The following is a 21602-nucleotide window of genomic DNA, read 5'->3' as shown; positions in this document are numbered from 1 at the left end:
ATTAGAGACACTGTGTGTGGTAAGTTTCCTTTTGATGATACCAATATGCTCTAATATCCGCTGCCTCCACTCACCTCCCGCTCCCTCCACCCACCTCCCGCTCCCTCCACTCACCTCCCCTCACCTCCCGCTCACCTCCCTGGCGCGGGGACAGGCATTGGCCAGGGCAGCCTACCGCTGCCACGCGGCACCTAACCTCCCTCCCGCTCAACTCCCCGGCGCGGGGACAGGCAGTGGGCAGGGCAGCCTGCCGCTGCCTCCACTCACCTCCCGCTGCCTCCACTCACCTCCCGCTCCCTCCACCCACCTCCCGCTCCCTCCACCCACCTCCCGCTCCCTCCACCCACCTCCCGCTCCCTCCACTCACCTCCCCTCACCTCACGCTCACCTCCCCTCACCTCCCGCTCACCTCCCTGGCGCGGGGACAGGCATTGGCCAGGGCAGCCTACCGCTGCCACGCGGCACCTAAGATGGCGGCGGAAGGACCCCTTCCTCCCTCGCGGACTAACTAACATGGCGGCGGCCAGAAGGAGAGGTGAGTGTGTGTGAGTGTGTGTGAGTGTGTGAGTGAGTGAGTGAGTGTGTGTCTGTGTCTATGTGTGTGTGTGTCACAGCGTGACAGTGTGTGTGTGGGACACTGTGTGTGTGTCTGTGTGCGTGTGTGTGTGTGTCTGTTACACTGTGTCTCAGACACTGTATAGTGGGGACCGGAGCTACACATGGGGGGTGGGGGTTGGGGGGGGGGGGTCGGGAGCGGAGAAAGATACAGGGGGAGTGGAGAGGAGGGACCCGTCAATTTAAACCAAACCAACCCCCCTCCTGTCCACTGCCCCCCCCTCCTGTCCACTGCCCCCCCTCCTGTCCACTGTCACCCCCCTCCTGTCCACTGTCACCCCCCTCCTGTCCACTGTCACCCCCCTCCTGTCCACTCTCCCCCCCCTCCTGTCCACTCTCCCCCCCCTCCTGTCCACTCTCCCCCCCTCCTGGCCACTGTCACCCCCCCTCCTGTCCACTGTCACCCCCCCTCCTGTCCACTCTCCCCCCCCCGTCCACTCTCCCCCCCCTCCTGTCCACTCTCCCCCCCCTCCTGTCCACTCTCCCCCCCCCTGTCCACTCTCCCTCCCTCCCATCCCCTCCAAATAGTCACCTATTGTTCCACCATTTATAAATAATACTACCTATTACGCATTTACATCCCGGGCAACGCCGGGTCTCTCAGCTAGTATATATATATAATCAAAAAATAAATAGATGATACCGTTCTGTGGTTAACGAAATGCTTTTATTTGTGCGAGATGAATGAAGCAAGCAAAAGCTATACTATAAACAGTGTAGACACTGTTTATAGTATAGCTTTTGCTTGCTTCATTCATTGTAACATCGCCGGAAGAAGAGATCAGTGTATCTCGAAAGCTCGCACAAATAAAAGCATTTCGTTACCCACAGAACGGTATCATCTATTTATTTTTTGATTATTGAAGCTCGGCTAACACGGTACTGATACATCTACATATATATATATATATATATATATATATATATATATATATATATATATATATATATATATATATATATATATATAGGCTGTTCACAACTCAATAAAACAGGTGCTGTTTCTTGTTTTAAAAAAATAAATAAAGTTAAAAAAAATGGCATTTTGCATTTTATTCTGACCTATCCAAGTACATTGGTCATCGGCTGAGAATATACCACACAGGAGTGGTAAGAAATGAACATACACGTATTTTCAAAGGCTAATACATGTTTTTTAAGCATAAAAGTAACCGTGAAGTACTGTCATTTGTTCTCACCATCTGCACGCTCTCTCCCTAAAACATTCAAATGCCTCTCGGTGTGCAGGGGTCCAGAAGGGACAGTGAATTGTGATTCCACAGTCCACAGGCATGCCTGGAATGCTCACACTGACTGCTGACTCAGAAGAGATTAGGGAGGATGGTGCTGCTAGATCATGGGCCAAACATACTATTTTGGGGAATAGTTAGAAAGGAAACCTTTCCCCACGGCCCTCTCGTCCCTATTTCAGCTTGGATGTATGCAGATTGGCTTAATTTTCAAAACCTTTTAGCTGTCTAATGTGTTGAACCAGTTTAGATCTGAGATATCATACATAACCAGGCCCGCTGACAGGTTTGACATGACCAGGTCTCCGACCAAGCCCTACGCCCGAGCACAAGGAAGGGGGGGGGGGGGTCACGGTAACTTATGACAAGATATAACAAACACCAAATATCTGGGTTGAACTGAACGAGGCTTAGATATAATAAAATATATTTATTCCTTAAAAAGGTGAACACAGCAATATAGTACAATTAACAGGCAAGAAGGTAACACTTACTTAGGGTTGGGGAATGGAGAAGTATCAGCTAGCAATTCTCCAGCAATCCGGTGACATTCAAGATGAAATCAAAAGAACAAGAACTGTAGGGTTGACACAGTTTATATACCTTTGCAACCCTATTCTTAACATTGAATACAGACTATTGGTGAACAATTATCTGTATCCAATCCCTAACGTGGAGACACAGTTTAACCCATGCCCCCCAGCTAGTTAGCCCATGCGTACTGGGACTCTTAGGGTCTTATTTCTGTAGCCCCATAATTAAATCAGGGGCGACGATCAGTCTACCGAATGAAGTATCTGGCAGGATCTTCATTGTTTGTAGGTGTAGATATAACACTTACAAACCACTCTAGTTTGATGCTTCTCCGCCCTCAGGTAAACAGTTAGAGTGGCAGAGTCTTTTGATCAGTACTTGGTTCATAGTGTAAACAATCAGGGCAGTTAACTTTTGATCACAGGGCTTATGCTAAATCATCCAGCTGCCCTTCCTGACCTATTAGCATAGCAGATGGAGTCTGCATTTTCAGAGCAGATTCAAAATACCATATACACTTTAATATCTTCACATATTAATACGTTCTGTTCTGGTGGGCCCAGTGGGTCGAAATTTTCCAGTTTTTAATGCCTACAGTGACTCTACATATTGGCCAAATTTCAACTCTCTGCGACCTCCAGAACCGGAGATACCGAAATGCACTTTAAAACATTTTTAAAATACAGGATTATAATGAAACATGGGAACAGGGAAACATACATTTTCCTGACATGACAAGGTGTAAGCCACATTCCTGGACCGCAGTCCAGTTAACCCCTTGCCTCCCTGGTGAGGTCAGGGGGTGGCCATATGGGGTGCAACCCCTTTAATACCGGGCCAACCCCCTCTCCCTCTACACCTCCCCTTCTTAATGGGTGACCTGTGGCCCAATGGCCCTAACGGGAAGTGGGGCACTGCTGGCATCCTTAACGAACTCAGTCTCAGAGGGATAGTCCTGATGTGAAAGTCCATCAGCATTGCTGTTTTCACTACCCTTTTTGTGCTGAATAGTAAACTCAAACTCTTGCAAGGCCAAGCTCCACATTAGCAACTTGGCATTCTCCCCTGATGCCCTCTCCAGCCAATTCAGGGGGTTGTGGTCTGTGAGGACCGTGAAAGCCCTTCCATACACATAGGGCTGGAGTTTTTTGAGTGCCCACACAATGGCCAAGCACTCTTTCTCAATGGTAGCATAGGCCACTTCTCTGGGGAGTAGTTTTCGGCTGAGGTACACCACAGGGTGCTCTCTGCCGTCGTCCCCCACTTGGCTCAACACAGCCCCAATGCCATAGTCCGAGGCATCAGTCTCTATAAGGAAATGTTTGGTATAGTCCGGGGCAGCCAGTATGGGGGCCCCAGCAAGCACAGTTTTCAGTGCCTGGAAAGCAGTTTCACAGGCAGGAGTCCAGGTGATAAGCACAGGCAGATGCTTCTTAGTCAAATCAGTCAGGGGTTTGGCCACGGCGCTGTACTGTTGGACAAACTTCCTATAGTACCCTGCGGTGCCCAAAAATGCCATGACCTGTTTCTTGGTTTTTGGAACAGGCCACTGAACTATGGTTCTACCTTAGCTGGCTCTGGTTTGAGGTGCCCTCCACCCACCCTGTGCCCTAAGTACAGGACCTCTGCCATCCCTACCATACACTTAGTGGGTTTCAAGGTAAGCCCAGCCTCCCTGATCCTATCCAGCACCGCAGCTACATGTCCTAAGTGGGAGTCCCAGGAATTACTGAAGATAGCGATGTCATCTAAGTAAGCCCTGGCATAGCTCTGCATCCCTTCCAGTAACCTATTGACCAGGCGTTGGAAGGTAGCCGGGGCATTCTTCATCCCAAATGGCATCACCAAAAACTCATAGTGGCCACGTGGAGTGATGAATGCTGACTTCTCCCTAGCCTCCAGGGTCAGGAGGATTTGCCAATAGCCTTTGCTCAAATCCATAGTGGTCAGATATTTTGCCCCTGCGAGTTCATCCAGTAACTCATCCATGCGGGGCATGGGGTAGGCATCTGACACCGTCCCAGCGTTGAGCAAGCGGTAGTCCACACAAAACCGGGTGGTCTTGTCCTTCTTATGGACTAGAACTACTGGGCTTGCCCAAGGACTCTGGGATGGAGTAATTACCCCTAGGTTCAGCATCTCCTCTATCTCCCTTTCCATACTGGTCTTGACCTCTGCTGACACTCTATAAGCGTGCTTATGCAGTGGCTGCAGATCCCCTATGTGCACTGGGTATTTTGTGAGATCTGTGGTCCCTGGCATGTCAGTGAAGAGGGCCCTAAACTTATCTAGCATGTCCCTGGCTTCTACCTGCTGCCTAGCACTCAATTGTGCCCCTATCTCTACCTGCTCCACAGTGTTTCCCTGCCTAGCCTCCCCTAGGAGATCAGGCAGAGCATTGCTCGCCGGATCCTCCAGCAGTGGGCTACAAATGGCCATTACTGCTCCCATACTCGGTGCTTTGTATTCTTTCAGCATATTGACGTGATATGTCTTATGCCTCTCAGGCTCTACCTGTACAACGTAGTTGTACTCATTCACCTTTCGGATAACCGGGTACGGTCCCGACCAGGCAGCCATCAACTTGTTCTCCCGAGTGGGTTTGAGAACAAGCACCTGCTGTCCTGGGATGAATTCCCTGCTACGGGCATTCCGGTCATACCATTGCTTTTGCTTGGTCTGAGCAGCCCTGAGGTGGTCCTGGGCCACCCCCATGAGCATCTGTAACCGGCCTCGGAGATCTACTACATACTGGATCACTGAAGCATCAGTAGCAGTAGCCTCCTCTTCCCATCCCTCACGGAATAGGTCCAGAGATCCACGTACCCTGTGGCCATATAGTAGCTCAGAGGGGGAGAAGCCTGTAGATTCCTGCGGTACCTCTCGGTAGGCAAACAGCAAGTGCTGTAAATGAATCTCCCAGTCTTTCCCCTCCGCCTCTATAAAGGTCCGAAGCATCTGCTTCAGGGTACCATTAAACCTCTCACATAATCCGTTTGTCTGGGGATGGTAAGGGGTAGTGTGCCGGTGCTGTACACCGCATGCATCCCAGAGACAATGTAACAGTTCACTCATGAACTGCGACCCCTGATCGGTTAGGATCTCACTAGGGAAACCTACCCTAGAAAAAATGTTCAGCAAAGCTGCTGCCACTGTCTTGGCATCTATGGTGTCAAGCGCTACCGCCTCAGGGTACCGGGTGGCAAAATCCACCACCGTGAGGATGTAGCGCTTCCCTGACCTGCTAGGAACCATAAGGGGTCCTACAAGATCCATCGCTACTTTCTGGATGGGTTCCCTTATTATCGGTAGGGGTTTCAGGGGTGCCTTCACACGGTCGCCCGCCTTACCCACTCGCTGGCAGGCATCACAAGAGTGGCAGAAATTGCCCACATCTCGAGATGCCCCCGGCCAGTAGTAACGCTGTAATAACCGGGCTCGCGTTCTGTTGACCCCCTGATGTCCCGCTAACGGAATAGTGAGCTACCCGTAACAGTTGCTGTCGGTACCCCTGGGGCACTACTAGCTGTCGCTTACCGGTCAATCCCTCCTCTATCCCTGGGTTCCCTTATTGTCTATACAGGAGTCCCTTATACCATAGGCAGTGCTCAGTGCCTTCCCCTGCCTGATATTCGGACGCCCGAAATCTCACGCCGGCCAGGGTAGGGTCTGTCTTCACTGCCTCCCTAAACTGGGCTCCTAATTCTGGCCACCCCCCAGTCATGTCATTGTCCGGAGAATGGGGAAGGGTGAGGGGAAACAGTAAGTCAGTCTGTGGTTGCACCTGATCCTGGATTACCTCCCCGGGCTCCTCTGCGCCCTCTGCTAACGTTGGTCCCAAAGGCTGGGGGACTGGCGCCGCCGCCATTGCCGCTGTCTGGCTCCGGGTAACTGCCACCACTGCAGCAAGTTTGGGCACTCAGTCGTAGGTGCAGGTCATCGGACCCAGATCGTTGCCAAGAAGAACTTCAGCATCCAAACCGGGTAAAACCCCCACCTCCCGCACACCCTGGCCCTCCCCCCAAGCCAAAAAGATTCTGGCCACTTGCAGGAGACGTGGCTCTCAGTCGGTCACAGTGATCTGTATCCCAGGGCCAGGGAGTAATTCCTCTGGCCGGACCATATCAGGTCGGACCAGGGTCACTGCAGCTCCTGAATCCATCAAACCGACTGCTTGCCGGTCACCGACTGTGATCGGGGTGAGATATCTGCTCCGGCCGTCCGTCTGCTGCAGGTCCGCGCTGAGATGTCCTCCGCTCCTGGCTGTAGGCACCGATGAAACCGGGACAGGTGCGGCATGGGACGTCTCGCTGGGAGTTGGTTCCATGACCGTTCCGAAGTCTTTGGTGGAAGCCACCCACACGCGGGCTACCGGCTTCGCAGCTGGGGTGCGTTGCCCCTTATGGGGTCCGCCGGAACGCAGGGGTTCCGGACAATCTGGTCTGATGTGACCAGGGTGGTTGCAGTTGTTGCACCGGCGCTCATGCCGGAGCTCCCCCGCCTTCGGTGGACTGCTGCCCGCAGGCAGCTTCTGAGTCCATTGAGGGGTATTGGCAGACTTTTTGGCCGGTGCCACCACCACCGCCGCCTTGGCTACTGCTTTGGCGGACATCAGGGCTCGGCAGGCCACATAGTCGTCTGCAAGCCTCGCCGCCTCCTGGTAAGTCTTGGGCTTCTTGTCGTACACCCAAGCCCTCACTGCCGACGGGCACTGCTGCATGAGCTGCTCCTGAAAGATGAGGTCCAGGAGGCGTTGGTAAGTCCGTGCCTCATAGCCCTCCACCCAGTGTATCCCGTACAAAGCCATGCGGGTCACGTAGGTAACATAGGACTCCAGGGGCTGCCTCTCTTCCTGCCGGAATTTTCCCCGGTAGGCTTCAGGGGTAAAACCGTACTGAAACAGTAACAGTTCTTTCAGGTGGTCATAGTCATCAGCATACTCATCTGGAAGCGCCATCATCGTCTGCTTAGCCAAGCCGGACAGTAAGGGGTCCAAACGTGCAGCCATATACTGGGGAAGCACTTTGTACCGCCGACACTGTGTCTCAAAGTTCTTTAGAAAACTGTCGTTCTGATCAGTACCTTCCACGAACTTGGTGAGACTGTGCTGGTCCAGTTTGAGTTCATCTTTGTTGGGTTGGACAGGGGGGCAATAAGCAGGTCTGTTCACTGCCATAGTGATAAACTGCAGCCACTCCTCCGGTGTCCCTCTGTCACCCCACGCAGTAATCAGTGCCAACATTTCAGGGGTGAACGGACTGGTAGCCGCAGAAACCAATACCCCTCCTGTTGCACTACTCCCAGGAGGTGCACTCGTTCCCTCCCCGAGATTCCGCCGCCCCGGCACTGGGTTTCTTCTCTGATCTCCGGGTGGCTGTATAAGGGCAAGCTGAGCCGTATCCTGAGGCTCTGCAAGCCGGGCTTCATAGTCACCGATTGCGTCAACCATGTCTGCGACCTCCTGGTTCTCATAGGGCAGTCCATATTCACGGCACTTGTCCTTCAGCTGAGCTCGGGTCCTCATGTTGGATGAGCCTTCAGCCTCGCTCATGGTTCACGGTCGCAGCAGTGAGGTGGTGTTACAACTTGTGTTAACTGTTGCACTACTGTGTGTTCAATATCTTTAGTCCCAGAAACTCGCAATTCCCTTCGAGTTCCCACTATATTACAGGGTCCCGCAGTACATGGTAATAAAGGTTCAGTTCAATCCCACCGCTGCCACCAGTTAATTATACGCTTGTCACGGTAACTTATGACAAGATATAACAAACACCAAATATCTGGTTTGAACTGAACGAGGCTTAAATATAATAAAATATATTTATTCCTTAAAAAGGTGAACACAGCAATATAGTACAATTAACAGGCAAGAAGGTAACACTTACTTAGGGTTGGGGGATGGAGAAGTATCAGCTAGCAATTCTCCAGCAATCCGGTGACATTTAAGATGAAATCAGAAGAACAAGAACTGTAGGGTTGACACAGTTTATATACCTTTGCAACCCTATTCGTAACATTGAATACAGACTATTGGTGAACAATTATCTGTATCCAATCCCTAACATGGAGGCACAGTTTAACCCATGCCCCCCAGCTAGTTAGCCCATGCGTACTGGGACTCTTAGGGTCTTATTTCTGTAGCCCCATAATTAAATCAGGGGCGACGACCAGCCTACCAAATGAAGTATCTGGCAGGATCTTCATTGTTTGTAGGTGTAGATATAACACTTACAAACCACTCCAGTTTGATGCTTCTCCGTCCTCAGGTAAACAGTTAGAGTGGCAGAGTATTTTGATCAGTACTTGGTCCCTAGTGTAAACAATCAGAGCAGTTAACTTTTGATCACAGGGCTTATGCTAAATCATCCATCTGCCCTTCCTGACCTATTAGCATAGCAGATGGAGTCTGCATTTTCAGAGCAGATCCAAAATACCATATACACTTTAATATCTACACATATTAATAAGTTCCGTTCTGGTGGGCCCAGTGGGTCGAAATTTGCCAGTTTTTAATGCCTACAGTGACTCTACATATTGGCCAAATTTCAACTCTCTGCGACCTCCAGAACCGGAGATACCGAAATGCACTTTAAAACATTTTTAAAATACAGGATTATAATGAAACATGAGAACAGGGGAACATACATTTTCCTGACATGACAAGGTGTAAGCCACATTCCTGGACCACAGTCCAGTTAACCCCTTGCCTCCCTGGTGAGGTCATGGGGTGGCCATATGGGGTGCAACCCCTTTAATACAGGGCCAACCCCCTCTCCCTCTACAGAGGGGTCGGAAAGAAGCCCATTACCAATTCTGTCATCGGTCCTAACTTCCGTGGCTCCATCTCTCCCGGGCCTGGGCCTGTCCTGGCTGCCCCCTCCCCCTCTGTCAATGACCCTGTACATTACATTGGCCATTATTCTGAATGCTATCATATGTTTGATATGTACAATTTTGTCTATATCTGGCAAATATGATTGAAGCACTTAGCTACTTCAGTGCCAAACTGGCAGGGATATTGTAAACCACAGGACTTGCCGGCTAACTCCAGGTCTATAATGATCCAGACCAGAGGTGGCCAACTCCAGTCCTCAAAAGCTACCAACAGTTCAGGTTGTCAGGATATCCCTTCCTCAGTACAGGTGTCTCAATCAGTGGCTCAGTCTTTGAATCAAGTATTTCAATTCCTCCTCATCATTAACTCTCAATAATGGTAAAGACATCATGGTAAAAGTGAAAAAGGAAACTTATCTAATAGTGGCGCTCTATATAAAAATACTAGCTATACATATAATCGTAGTGATAATAATAATCAAAAGGTGATACTTATGCAAACACATAAAACAGGTGCTGCTATGACCCGGTGAGGATTGCTCTGTCAGTCCTCGTGTTGAGAAGTAGGGATGAATCTCTGGGAAGCGCAGGGATATGTGAAAACAAAAATGTATATAGATAGTGCAATATTGCTGTGACAAATTAAATAAATTGGCTGATCTAATGCAGATGTACTCACAAGTGTGAGAAGGTTAAAGGCACGTAAAGGTATCTTTCCCAGAGTATGGATGTCACACTGTATTCAGGAAATCAATCTCAGCCCCATATAGAATCCAAGAGACCTTAGAAAAGAAGACTGGACATAGCGCAGACTGTATACCAAGAATTTATAAAAGGTAAGTGAAAGGTATTACACTCACATGATTTCAAAAGTTTAAAAGCATTTCGATCACACGCAGTGGATCTCAGCAGCCGGATAGATGGTGTATCTGGTTCCCCTCCTTCCGTGGCGTGCGTGTCACTGGTTTGCGTTCCAACTGCACAGGAAGTGATGTCATCGGCTTCCAGGGGTTCCGGCCAGTAGTGCAGACGTCACTCTACGCGTTTCATCTCATCGATTTCATCAGGAGTATGGTAAAAGTGAAACGCAGAGAGTAAACTAGACATTTCTCTTTAAATAAATGGTGGGCGATATCTACATTTTCTTCCCATTCCATTAAGTACAGTTGTGCAGCCGCACACACCATGTAACCTTTCACCACTAAATGTTCTTGCTCTTTAATTACTTTACCAATACTCCCCATAGCTTTGTAAATAGAACATCCCTAAGTGATACCTCCACTTTACGTCCCTCGGTTTATTTGCCTCAATCCTAATACTGTTTGGCAGCCCTCCTAGACTATGCTAGGAAGTGGTTTCACTTCCTCTCACTTTGGATTCATTTTCCAAGTAGACACAGTTCATGTTACCCACCACAAGTTCAAATACCTACTAACTTTCCAAGACACCTGGAGGTGCTAACTATGCAGCTATGCTACTTCAATCTTGTTTGATCGGATGAGTCAAAGCCACAAATCTACTCTCCTCATTTCTGTGGTTTGTAATATTATAAAAAAATTAATATTTAGTATTGTGTCTAGAGTGGTCATGGTAAAAGTTGAGTCATGCATGCAGTGTTAAACCCTTATTCACTAGCTTGTAATGTTGGATGGGGATGAAGCATGAGGATGGGATTTAAAGGAGCAATCCACCATAACTCACCCCTTACAGCAGAGATCCCCAACTCTAGTCCTCAAGGACCACTAACAGTGCAGGTTTTACGGATACCCCTGCTAGAGCACAGGTGGTTCAGTCAAAATGATTGGGCCACCTGTGCTAATGAGAGTCTATCCTTAAACCCTGCACTGTTAGCGGTCCTTGAGGACTGGAGTTGGGGACCTCTGCTTTACAGGATTAGAACCTGGGAGTCCTCCTGAGATTAGCCATGTTATTTTCCACTCCGGCTACTCCCTGGTTCCTGAGATACATACTGGTGAAGTTACCGGTATTACTTTTGAAATGGCCATCCAACAGGAAGCTACAACTGATGATGGGCTGAGCTTTGGCAGCTGTTTTGTTTCACACAACAAAAACCAGTAGCACTCAAAAACAGAACAAACGAATATTACTCAAAGGAGAACTATAACGGAGGATGGAGCTCACCCAGAAGATGAAAGAACTGAACACAAATAAAAATGGATCCCTCACCAAGTGGAGGGAAGAAACCTCCAAAAGTATGGCACAGAGGCAATACATCCACAAATGAGGTTAGGCTTATTGGTGCACACGGCATTTGTGCATACCTGGGTATATTGTGATTGCTTGGGAAGTTACTACCTAGACTGCCTGAAGTGACGAGGTTATCTAGTCATCTTCTGCGTTTCCCTTTGTTATGAATTTAGGCCGTTCAGCATTTCGGGAGTTCTACACCTGTTTTTAATTGTTGATAGTGACATGGGTCTATTTAGTAGTGTATTTTGATGTCTTTGTCAATTAATTGATATTTTGTGATGTATTGTCCCTGTGCCATACTTTAGGAGATGTCTTCCCTCCTTTTTCAGAGGGAACCTTTTTTGTTTTTGTTTCCCCTTAAGGACATTTCAACTTGATCTCTTCACCAGTAAGTATTTCGGGACACGGGAGTCCCCAGAGCTGAAAATAGTGGCATTACAAGAGGACCCCCAATTGCCACCGTGTAAAACAATGGGGTCTAAAAGGAGGAACTACTTCTTTAAGTCAATGTTGGCCTGAATATTTTCCCAACTTGTTTTAAGGCGAAATTCCTAAATAGGTTATGAAACAATAGGAATGAGATGTAGAACATGCTGTATACTTTATATTAGTCTTAATAGTCAATTAAATAATTTATTGTAAAGTTTCATGTAGTGTCCAACAATAACTTACCCACCTGCAAACTGCAAAAACAGGAGATGACACTACACAGCACAATGATCTGCACGAAATCATTTTACATACTAAAAAGAAATACAATTGAAAGAGTAACAGACACAACACCAGAGAGCTCAACTTGACATTTTGAATGTGAATATCACTTCTCTAGATGCTGTGTTGTCCGTCATAAAGTGCTAATTAGGTCCGCCCTCCCCCCTCCGGGCTAACCGAAGGATGGCATGGCTGCCTGGTGGGAAGCCATCTGGAGCCAGTCTGACTACCTGCAGGAGGCCCAGGTAATCTCAAGTGGCCTTCTGCATTTAGGCAGGTGTAAAAAGGAGATGGGGAAGAAGAAGGAGGCCAGGGTTTTATATAGGCCGGGGGGAGCAGGGACAGTAAGACTATTTTGAGGAAGCAGCCAGCAGCCACGCCATTCTTTCATTAGCCTGAAAGGGGCACCTGACCTAATTAGTACTTCGTGATGGCCCCAGGACCTATGGAGGTGTCAGCCCCATGCTGGGTTTCTGCCTCGTCTTAAAGGCTTGATGTGCCGATCCCATGTTCCATCCTACATAAAAACAATTGAGACACACACAGGATTAAGAAGTAGTTAAAAAAGATCACAGCTTTATTTAACAATCACAACATTTTCCCTCAGATACTACCCCCTTGCCAATTAACACGAACTCAGACCAACCATGGGGGGAGATCCTCAGCAGCTATTCCTTCATCTGACCTCCCAGTCAAGCTCAGGATGCTTAACTAACAGTCCTAACAGTCCCCTGTGGCTGGCTATGGTTATGCCCAACTGTACAGCTGGCAGCAAACGTTTTCCACCTGGTGTTTTGGGCAGAGCCAGCACCTCCAGAGTACCAATCTCTTCTTGGGGCTAACCACAGGCCCGACCATACTGCCTACTTTTTTGGATTGCTCCTGTATCCTTAAGTTGGCTGGCATGGCCACACCGAGGGCCTATTAAGTCCTCTTAAATGGGACTGTACACCCACCCAAACTGTGTTCCTATCTTCTAAAAGGTTAAAGCTTGTAAAATCTTTTGAATATTGAATTTAAACATATTGAGGCTGTAGTCAGAGAGGTGTACCCCGTCCCCTCTGTGTCAGTTGCCTCTTCGTGCTTCTATCTCCTAGTGCTTCAACACTTTGTCGCCACAAGAGAGGATGAACTCTGTTCTGTTTATTCTTTTTCTGGATTTCTCAATCCCCGCCCAACTGCTAGCTTTTCTCCAAGATACTCCTGGGTATGATATCAAACCAGCTTGGCTTGAAGAGGGGGCGGCATTGACACAAGGCTGGCAGAAGGTGGGATGGGGTCATGCCTGGCCATTATGGGTGGGACTGAGAGGTCCCCAGGCAGGCCCAAGAGCCTGGGGAAAGTTCAAGGGGGCCAAGGGATGAGCAGGGTGCTGCCTTACCAAGCCTGTTATTAGTTGGTAGGGTGACAACGGGGTTGACCAGGGGAAGATGGTGGGGCCAATCACGGACCAGGAGTCCTGACCGACTCAACTTGGGCATGAAGGAGAGGGACCCCAAGAATGGAGGGATTGGCCCCAGTGAGAGGAACCTTTATGCAGTTCCTGCAGTCAGATGTTGGATACTGAGGGGACATTATATATCTATAATGTTGAATAACACTTGCCTATGACACATTTTGATCTACTGTAAGTCAGCAAGGTAGGCTCTGGGTGCTCAAAAACTTACCTCATCCAGAGCTACGGGACGATATAAGGATCAGCTTGTGTTACCATGGTTAGCAAGCAGAAGACAACTTTAGGAGTTTGTTTATTGTAAAGATTAGAAGGAATATATGTCACATTAAAGCTGCAGTCCAAACAATATTCTACATGTGCGTTTTTTTTTTTAAAATAAATCAGTTCTGTTCTATGATAAAATACTTGTAGTATTAAAAAAAATAATAATTTAAAGACATTTTTAATGTATTCTAATGTAACAAGCATTTTTGTTTCTATAGCAACCAATTACAAAGTCACATCACCTTCCTCTTCTGAGACAGGCTCTGGCACACCCCTTTTTCTCTCTCTCTAGCAGTGCACCAATTGTATCTGGTGCCTGTCTGGTCACATGTTATTCCACGCAGAACTTTGCATCCTGGGTACCCTTCTGCAGCACTAACAGAGATTTAAAGAACCTCCGAGCCGAATCTTCAGCAATCGATTACAGGAGAACGGTTCGATCAGCAACTTAGCTAATCACTTGTCAGGGTGCAGATTGTATTGATGCACATATTGAATGGGGAAAAGAAGAACACATTTTAAAACGGCAGCTTTAACTTCAGCTTTATCAAAGCAAATGCTAAAATATTAGTTTCTCCTGTTTGATTTTCAGCATTTTAAGAAGCAAATTTGAATTAGGTGTTCGGGATTTAAATTGATAAAGTAACAGAAATGTAACAAATACTGTTGCAAATGTCTTATTCCCGTTACTTAATAAGCTGGAAATAGAAATGTATAGATGACCCGACTCCTACTGATCCTGATTTGTGTCCTTTTCAAAACAGGTTAAGTTATGATTTTTTGTAATTTAAACAATATAGTTTTTATTATTTATTTGTAAGCAGAAAGGTTTATGGCGTTTGCATTCATAAAAAGGATAAAATAATCTTTGTGTACTCCTATACAGATCCCTCATAAGTGCTGGGTCATGTAAGTCACGCAAGAAATTCCTCAGTGAGTAAAGTCACGGACTCTGGCACTGAGTTTGAAGCAGGGGATTCTGGTTCAATTCCCGGTGTTGGCTCTTTGTGACCTTGGGCAAGTCACTTTATCTCCCTGTGCCTCAGGCACCAAAAACATAGGGCAGGGACTGTGTCTGTGTCTGAAAAATGTCTCTGTCAAGCGCTACATAAAACTAGCAGCCCTATACAAGAACAAACTATTATTATTAGAGGCACTGTGACTTCAGATTGTACTTTAACACAGCGGTGCGCAAACTGGGGGGCGCGCCCCCCTGGGGGGGGCGCAAGATTGTTTAGGGGGGGCGCAGGAAGCAGCGGCAATTTTGCCAGGAGCAGAGGGAAAAAAGCCGTCTGCAGCTGCAATGTTTCTTTTGGCCATTAGGTGGCGCTGTGCTGCGCTGTGCTACAGTACACAGCAGCATCTCGTTGCTTCCTGCATCAGCGTGTGACATGGGGAGAGGGGGTGAGTGAGACTGGCACATGGGGGAGTGAGACTGGCACATGGGGGAGTGTGACATGGGGAGAGGGGGTGAGTGAGACTGGGATATGGGGGAGTGAGACTGGCACATGGGGGAGTGAGACTGGGACATGGGGGAGTGAGACTGGCACATGGGGGAGTGAGACTGGGACATGGGGGAGTGAGACTGGGACATGGGGGAGTGAGACTGGGACATGGGGGAGTGAGACTGGGACATGGGGGAGTGAGACTGGGACATGGGGGGGAGTGAGACTGGCACATGGGGGAGTGAGACTGGGACATGGGGGAGTGAGCCTGGGACATGGGGGAGTGAGCCTGGGACATGGGGGGGAGTGAGCCTGGGACATGGGGGGGAGTGAGACTGGGACATGGGGGGGAGTGAGACTGGGACATGGGGGGGAGTGAGACTGGGACATGGGGGGGAGTGAGACTGGGACATGGGGGGGAGTGAGACTGGGACATGGGGGGGTGAGACTGGGACATGGGGGAGTGAGACTGGGACATGGGGGGGAGTGAGACTGGGACATGGGGGGAGTGAGACTGGGACATGGGGGGGAGTGAGACTGGGACATGGGGGGGAGTGAGACTGGGACATGGGGGGGGAGTGAGACTGGGACATGGGGGGGAGTGAGACTGGGACATGGGGGGGAGTGAGACTAGGACATGGGGCGGGAGTAAGACTGGGACATGGAGCGGGAGTGAGACTGGGACATGTGGGGGGGGACTGGGACATGTGGGGGGAGTGAGACTGGGACATGGGGGGGGAGTGAGACTGGGACATGGGGGGGAGTGAGACTGGGACATGGGGGGGAGTGAGACTAGGACATGGGGCGGGAGTAAGACTGGGACATGGGGCGGGAGTGAGACTGGGACATGTGGGGGGGGACTGGGACATGTGGGGGGAGTGAGACTGGGACATGGGGGGGGAGTGAGACTGGGACATGGGGGGAGTGAGACTGGGACATGGGGGGGGAGTGAGACTGGGACATGGGGGGGTGGGAGAGTGAGACTGGGACATGGGGGAGTGAGTGTGAGACTGGGACATGGGGGAGTGAGTGTGAGACTGAGGCATGGGGAGGGTGTGAGTGACATGAGGGGGGTGAGAGTGTGAGATGGGGAGGGGGGGGTGAAAGAGCTACATGGGGATGGGGATGAGAGAGACATTGGTGGGAGGGAGGGAGACACTGGCAGGAGGGAGAGAGACACACAATGGCTGGAGGGAGAGTGTGAGAGAGACACCGGGTGGAGGGAGAAACAATAGCTGGTTGGAGAGTGCAAGAGAGACACTGGGGGGAGGGAGAGGCAATGGCTGGAAGGAGAGTGAGAGACAGTGGAGGGAGGGAGACACTAGGGGGAGGGAGAAAGAGAGAGAGACACACAGGGGGAGGGAAAGAGAGTTGGGGGAGACACTGAGGGGAGGGATAGAGAGGGACTGGAGGGGGAGTGAGAAATACAGGGAGTTGGAGAGATTGGAAGAGGAGTGTGAGACTGGAAGAGGGGAGAGAGTGAGAGACAATGGGGGGAGGGAGAAAGAGACACACACTGGGGGGAGGGAAAGAGAGTGGGGGGGGAGGGGGAGACACTGAGGGGAGGAATAGAGAGGGACTGGAGGGGGGGTGAGAAATACAGGGAGAGACTGGAAGAGGTTAGAGAGGTCCTGAGGTGTTCTAATGTGGCGGGAAGAGAGATTAATAATACAGTAGAAATGGGAACGCTATTAGACAAATATTATAATATTTATTTTTAAGTTATGTAATTTGTGCTATAAATACTTTTTTTGTAGACGCGTGGCGGGGGCGTTACAAAGCTGGTTCGCCCTCAATGGCTGAACCAGCTCACGTGCGCTGACGTCATGTGATTTTGATTACATCAGGCAGGGGGGGCCCGAGAAATTTCATGGATGAAAAGGGGGGCTCGGCATAAAAAGTTTGCTCACCCCTGCTTTAACAGACCACTGAGCCAAATCTGAAGGCAATAAAATACATACTCATGTTACAGTAGTTTTACTAATGAAGTGTCTGGGAAAGTTGCAATGTTGAATTCTAACATCCCACATGGTAATAAGGAATTATTCTATTGACTATTGAGAGCTCTATTGTTTTGCCACATCTTTAAGGACTCCATTATCTGACCAGGTTCTGTGTCTCCAGATTAAAGTTATTCTAGGGGGAGCTGTACAGTATCAAAGTAAATGAAGTCTGTTTTGTGCAGTGCTCCAGTTCTGCTCTGTTTAAAGGCATTTAAACTACATGTGTTTTCCTAGGATTGAAGACGGGGCTCTCCGGAGCCGAACCCCATTCATTTCAGCTCCAAGGACCACCTGCTTACAGGGATTCTTACTTCCATAGGGCTGCCGGTATCTCTGCAGCCATGGAGCTTGTGTGCCTAATGAAATGGCGGCTGTGACATCATCGCTTGCGGCTTCCTATTGGCCTGAGTAACCTAGACATTGAAACACCACAAATACCGGCACCCCTTACGGACGTATCTGTGGAAGCAGGGGGGTCACCGGAGCTGAAGTTAATGGGGTACAGCTCCGGAGACCCCCTGCTTCAATCCTGTAACAAAGAAAGGGGGGGGGGGGGGAGATGTAGTGGATGCTTTTTTGCTGCTTTAACCTTGAGAGACGTCCGTTAGTGAAGCTCATCCCTCCTGCTAACACTTCCCAAGTTGCAGCCTTAGGCCTGGGACATAGTACAGTAGGCCGTGCTGAGCCGCGCTGAGCAGATGCACTTACCCCCTGCATTTGTCATCAGCGCAGCTTTAGCAGCCGCTTCCGCACGCTTCCGCATGCGTGCGGAGGCTCAGGTATTTTGAATTTAAAATTTGCCGCTCAGGGGAGCGGAGGAGCGGTCACGTGACCGCTCACATCCAATGGGAGCGAGGGACTAGCCCCGCCTCCTGCCACACCTCCGTTCCGCCTCCGCCCCAAAGCGCGCTCACTGCCTCGCCTGCCAGGACACAAAAAAGCTCCAGTTTGAGCAGGCGAGGCAGAGCCGGAGCGCGGCCCGAGGCACCATGCCCGAGGCCTTATACACATGGAGTAAAAAGTGATGCAAACTCCTTGATATACTGGCACATTTGTAATGGGATGAAAAAGCTTCTTGTTGCATCACTTTAGCTGCAATATTGCCTTGACTAGTGTCTCCCTTGGTTTGATCACAATCTTGCGGCTTCCAGATAGGCATTTTACATAATAAATCAGTTCTGCACTATGAGAAAATACATGTATTATAATGTAACAAGCCTTTTTGTTTCTATAGCAACCATTTACAAAGTCACATCAGCTTCCTTTTCTGTGCCAGAATTGCTCGCTGTAATACCAAGGCAAAAAAATTAAATGACAAATGAAAATTCCCGGTCATTTTTAAAGAACACAAAGGAAAATAATATGCATTTTTTAAAATTGTCATTTAATACAAAAATGTAAATTATTAGAATGTACCCAACACACAACTGGCAGTAGATAAAAGCAGCGCTTTACAGATAATAATAATCAAAAAAATAAAAAAAAACATTTTGTTTTAAGAGCTTTTATCATAAGCTGGTCAATAAAGTTACAGAAGTAAAAGAAAGATTATTGAGCTATACATTCTGAAACGTGAGGTCCCCCTGCAGTTTAACTATGCTATTTTTAAGCTCATGGAACCCCTTTGAGATATTTATCGTTTTAGCTGACATGTTTTTTTTTCCTTTATGGGAATTTATTAAGGCTGCTAGGTCAGGCACACTCCCATGAGCCACTGAGGCTGAGGCTGAGCCGTGCGGACGCTCCGCGCTGAGCCCCTGCATCCTCAATGAGGATGCCTTGAGAGGGGGCTCACGCGAGCGTCCGCAGGCGTGCTGAGGCTTTGGAATTTTCAGCCACCAGCCAAGCTGTTTTTCAGCGCGCTGTCGGCTGAAAACATCCAATCAGCCTGAAGCAGCGTCAACGCCACGGCGTCGTGACGTTGACGTCAGTGCGTCGCGGGCGATTGGCCCAGCGACATCACTGCCCCGCCTCCAACCACCTCCCCCCGGCTCCCTTCGCGCACGCTGGCTCGCCTGCAAGTCCATGGAATCGCGCTGACTTCAGCAGGCGAGCCCCAACGTCAGCGCGCCTCCGCTCTGCTGAACCCTGTATGGCCCGGGCCTTAGGCTGCAACATACTGTTAACACTTCCTAATGGTTGAACAAAACTGTGGCAAACAAAATGTTGTTTCAAATGTATCTCTTTGCGTTAATGTATCAAGCTACTTTAATTCCCAATTTTCTGCACAAATTTGCCATTTGGGTGGTGTCAATACGATGTTACCTGCATTACATAATCCAATGGCATCCATCACATACTGCATCCTGGGTAATAAACTATTCCCAATGGAAGGAAGTTGACTAACAACCCTATTATATTTTATGGTGGGTGAGGGATATTCTCCCAAAATCGGGTCTCAGCTGTCCCAGGGATAGGTATATATAATGTAGTATAAGTCTTTGAACAAGGTATATAAGAGCAGTAATAAGTGCTATGGGAGACTCAAATTAGCAATGAATGCAGTGGTATATGAGTACTGGTAACGCTGTGTGGCTAGCTCAGATCTCCATATATACCATAAAGGTCCCAAACAAGCCCCAGCAAAACCAAAATGTACATACCATATTAGTCCATGATACTGAGATCTCCCTCTTACAGCACAGCTCTGTCCTTGTTGAGTGGGTGCATCACGTCCAGCGTAGTAGAAGGAAGGATGGTCCCAAGGGGGGCCTTGGCGGAGCACTACCGAAGAGAAGGAGGAGGCTGCAACCAGTAGTGAATAAAAACGCTTTATTGAGTGGTCAAACAAAAGTACATGGTCACTTTGACGCGTTTCGGGACCTGCGTCCCTTTATCAAAAAACGCGGCAAAGTGACCATGTACTTTTGTTTGACCACTCAATAAAGCGTTTTTATTCACTACTGGTTGCAGCCCTGTCCTTCTCTTCGGTAGGTCTCCGCCAAGGCCCCCCTTGGGACCATCCTTCCTCCTATTATATTTTATATTATATTTCACAATGGACAGCAAAACATGGAACATTGCATGGAACACACTGCCCTTGGTTTGGAGGCATATGGGGTTATTCATTATGCTGCTATGGGTGCACCATCATATGGAACCTCCTATTGAAGATAGTACATTAGTAAATAACCCCCCTAGACTGTCTTTTGAGGGTTTACTAAAAGTAAGGAGAATGGTTCCTATTTTCAGAGGCAGGGAAGATGGTAAGCAAAGTGCTGTACTAAAATAATCCTGCCGATGGCCAGTTTCTAGCTTTGGTACTAACCTCTCCCCACGTGTGTAAATTACAAAGAGCCGGGATATGAATGGCGAACAACTGAATCCGTGAAATCCTAACTAGGATATTTTTTTCCCGCTTAGACTAGTACTGAAACACAATATTTCAATATTAAACGTATTAAATAGTCTGCAGTAGGAGGTACTGAGATTTAAGCACTTGCGGTTTCGGAACTGTCTTTTGCTTATTAAAGGAGTCATCAGAAAGTAACGGATATAAGGCACTGCAGATATGGATTATAATCACAAGTTAAGTCACATTCCTGTTAAAGCACATATCAATAGATCTATAGTTTAAAAGTAATGCCACACGTGTGCCTTTCAGGCGTGGGCAGGTTTAATAATGCAGTTTTGTAAGTAAGCTGCATAATTTGCTATAATCAACACATTCACAGCTGTACACGTCGGATATACAGGTAGCATTAGTGTAGATATTCATCTTTTTTTTTTTTTTTTTTCATTAGAAAAACTTTGTTCTGCATAATAAATAGACAATTCAAGCATAGACAGAAGAGTCAGAATGCAGGTGTTCCCCATACCGGGTTATTGTAAAGGGGGGCGTCGGCGTCCTGCTAAATACCGACATCGCATTGCAGGCACTACAAAGGGTGATGTGACGATAGACTGAAAACTCCTAGGCCCCTATTTATTATGAGTTGAAGAGATCTTCCTTTTACTGAAGAAGGCTTTAGTCCCACTCATTTCAGAGGAGGTAAAACATTTCTCCAGCACGGGGAAGAGGTCTTCACTGGATATTGTAACCTGGAACAAGTAAGACCATTAGACATTTTCTTAGCGTGCAATGTGCTTCCAACACTCCCCATCAACACCTTCTACCACCAGTCTAACATAAAGTAACATGATACTTTCTTTAGGGAGTGTCGTAGCTGGATTTTTGTTCCTTTAAAGCTCGCACTGCTGCTGAAAATTAGTTTATACTTTCATAAAGATAGCATAAAAATCTCATAAACCTCCTCCGCGCAGAAGCAAATGTAATTAC

The sequence above is a fragment of the Ascaphus truei genome, chromosome 8, assembly GCF_040206685.1.
Source record: "Ascaphus truei isolate aAscTru1 chromosome 8, aAscTru1.hap1, whole genome shotgun sequence".
NCBI lineage: Eukaryota > Metazoa > Chordata > Amphibia > Anura > Ascaphidae > Ascaphus > Ascaphus truei.
This window is presented reverse-complemented; position numbering follows the sequence as displayed.